The 3,578-nt window shown below is 40.8% G+C and overlaps 1 non-coding gene across 1 annotated transcript; it reads right to left on the bottom strand.

The window, feature by feature from the left end:
- Nucleotides 1–2,725: 2,725 nt before the first annotated feature.
- On the bottom strand, nucleotides 2,726–2,828 carry LOC132664002 (U6 spliceosomal RNA). Its single transcript, XR_009603375.3, has one exon. It is a non-coding gene; the product is annotated as a U6 spliceosomal RNA (small nuclear RNA).
- Nucleotides 2,829–3,578: the final 750 nt, after the last annotated feature.

Here is a 3,578-nt window from a genome sequence, read left to right as displayed (position 1 = left end):
GTTTGTGGTAATTTATCCCACAGCAATAGAAAGTGAATCTACCTACATTTTTCTTTTGTTTCTCAGGAAAGTGCTATGAGAAGACCCATTACTCAGCTCTCCCCTCTAGGAAAAAAGGGCATCTCTAGAACAGAGCACCCATACTGCCCTCTGGTGTGGATCTCCAACAAAGCAGGCATGTGTAAGCACAACTCCGTTTCTAAGAATCCTACTGTCTCAATCCTAGTGAAGAAGACTGTGGAGATATTGATGCCAACCTAGCACAGGAGTCAGATCTGACCAAACAGTTCCACCACCTCCAAAGTTCCCTAAAATGTGCGGTGAGAAACCTATTGCACACAGTAGCATAGCATGAACGATAATAGGATAAGAAAAGGGACAGCTTATGAGGGAAAGCTTATCAGACTCTCATCTTCCCACTGTCCATGGTCCACAGAGGCAATGCCAGGGGGCATCCCAGCTCTGCCTGGCAGCCTGCTCCCAGGGACTCTCAGGGACTCCCAGGGACTCCAGTCCCTTGTGCGCCCATTTGACAACCCCATGCAAACAGAAGCCCCTGAGGGAAGAAGTGTGGCTGTCTCCTTAGCTAATCATCTGCCAAATCAGTTCAGGCTTATTCTAAGTGAGGACCGTTCTCCTTCCCCAGACACCCACTCGGGCTTTGTTCTTCTCTGTAAGCCCAGCAAACTCAACTGAATTTTGGACACCAGCTTTCCCTCTTTGTAGACCAAGAACCTCAGAGACTGGGAGGGCACTAGAACATATTTTGAGAGCTGCTGGGGTTACAAGTTACATTTACTCAGGCTTGTGCTAGGTGGGCCTTGTACCTGGCACTGCTAGAGTGTTTCAAGAGGTGCAAAAATTAATAGTTTCCAGGCAAATTAGAGTGCATTTCCTCCCAGGTTCATTCAAGAGCATTTTGATAGCCCTCAAGTCAAGGTGGAGGGAATCAAGTGTTTTTGCATTTCACCCTCGTAACAATCTTGCAAGATTGATAATAGTATTATTATTTTATGGATGACACTTAGAAAGGTTAAATGACCTATCCAAGGTCACAGTCAATAAACTATGGAATTGGGATTTAATTTAATCTTTTTAAAGTCTGTATGTGGTATTATGATTTATTTTTTTTAATGCTTTTTATTTATTTTTGAGACAGAGAGACAGAACATGAGCAGGGGAGGGGCAGAGAAAGAGGGAGACACAGAATTCGAAGCAGGCTCCAGGCTCTGAGCTATCAGCACAGAGCCTGACGTGGGGCTTGAACTCACAGACCGTGAGATCATGACCTGAGCCAAAGTCAGATGCTTAACCATCTGAGTCACCCAGGCTCTCCAATTATGATTTAAAAAAAATTTTTTTGATGTTTTATTTATTTTTGAGACAGAGAGAGAAAGAGCGTGAGCAGGGGAGGGCAGAGAAAGAGGGAGACACAGAATTCGAAGCAGGCTCCAGGCTCTGAGCTGTCAGCACAGAGCCCAACACAGGGCTCAAACTCATGAACCATGAGATCATGACCTGAGCCAAAGTCAGATGCTCAACTGACTGAGCCACCCAGGCACGCCATGATTTATTTTTAAATAAACTTTTTATTTCAAAACACCTTTAGATTTACAGAAACGTTATGAAGATAATATAGAGTTCCTGTACACCCCACATCCAGTTTCTCTTGTTATAATATCATCCATTAATACGCTACATTTGTCACAATTAATAAACCAATATTGATACATTTAATTGTTTACTAAAATCCATACTTTGTTTAGATTTCCTCAGTTTTCCCCTAGTGTCCTTTTTTTTGTTCCAGGATCCCATGTAGGATACCATGTTACATTCAGTAGTTAGGTTTCCTTTAATTCCTCTTGGCTGGGGCAGTTTCTCTGACTTTCCTTGTTTTTGATGATCTTTAAAGTTCTGAGGAGTACTGGTCAGATATTTTACAGAATGTACCTCTGTTGGGAATTGTTTTATGTTTTCTCATGATTAGACAGGGGGTATGTGTTTCTGGAAGACCAAAGAATTTAAGTGACGCTTTCATCACATAGTATCAAGAGTGAATATTATCACTGTTGATGTTCACCCAGATCACCTTGCTGAGTTAACGTTTTGCCATGTTTCTTTATCGTAAAGTTACTCTTTTTTCGTTCTTTTCATACTGTACTCTTTGGAAGCACTCATGTGCAGTCCACTTTTTCAGAGGTGGGGAGATAGGTTCTTCCTCCTTAAGGGTGGAGTATTGATATAAAAGATTTGGAATTCTTCTGGAGTTCATTTACTCAGTCATTTATTTATATCAGAATGAACACATGGGCATTTATATTTTGGGTTATTATCCAATACTACTTAATTTTGTTGCACATAATCGAATTTTAATCTTCTGGTTTTTTGTTTTTGTTTTTTGTTTTGTTTTTGTTTTTGTTTTTGTTTTTAACAATATATTGCTAGTGGTCTTGATTCGATACCATGGAGGTGGTATTTGGACAGGACCCAGGGTCCCATACACTGGAATCCTTTCCTGCCTGGTAGACTCCCTTTGAGGCTCCCAAGGTACATAAATGCCAGAGGACAAGGCCAGGCCAAGGGATTCTCATTATCCCTGGATTGATCGCAGGCCTCTGTCAAAGTATAAATTTCAAAAGTTGAAAACATGACTCTCTCAAAAATATAGAATAAACACAAGTCAAAGATTTTATTTAACTCGTTAGTTGAGGGAACTGGTAAGGTGAGAAACAGATACTTATAGACAATTTTGCGTATCATCCTTGCACAGGGACCATGCTAATCTTCTCTGTATCGTTCCGATTTTAGTATATGTGCTGCTGAAGCAAGCCCTACTTATAGGCAATTTTATTTTATTTATTTTTTAATTTTTAATTTTTTTTAAAAAAGTTTATTTATTTATTTTGAGAGAAAGAGAGAGCAGCAGTGGGGAGGGGCAGAGAGAGAGGGAGAGAGGGAGAACCCAATGCAGGCTCCACACTGTCAGTGCAGAACCCACAGTGAGGCTCGAACTAACAAACAGTGAGATCATGACCTGAGCTGAAACCACTTATAGGAAATTTTAAAAAGAACTTCAGAATGAGGTCATTATGAGATATACAATATTGGTTTACTGTCCTATGGGGCAATAAAATCACAACCTTTGGGGTTATCTTATCTACTAGTCAGAAATCATTTGCCTCTCTATTACTCACAGATGTACAAGTTAGCATGCAACTTCACTGAGTCCCAGCCCCAATTACTAGTAAGTAGTCAAGTCCTGGAATGGTAACTTCTCATGAGAAATTAGGTAATTCTTTTTTTTTTTAATTAAAAAAATTTTTTTAGTGTTTATTTATTTTTGAGAGACAGAGCCCAAGTGGGGGAGAGGCAGAGAGAGAAACACACACACAGAATCTGAAGCAGGCTCTAGGCTCTGAGCTGTCAGCACAGAGCCCGACACGGGGCTCAAACCCACGAACTGTGAGATCGTGACCTGAGCTGAAGTCAGATGCTCAACCAACTGAACCACCCAGGTGCCCAGAAATTATGTGATTCTTGAATGGGCCTGTTGATCTACAGTTTAACACGAATATTGA

Source organism: Panthera onca, chromosome D4, assembly GCF_046562875.1.
Source record: "Panthera onca isolate mPanOnc1 chromosome D4, mPanOnc1 haplotype 2, whole genome shotgun sequence".
Lineage (NCBI taxonomy): Eukaryota > Metazoa > Chordata > Mammalia > Carnivora > Felidae > Panthera > Panthera onca.
This window is presented reverse-complemented; position numbering and strand designations above follow the sequence as displayed.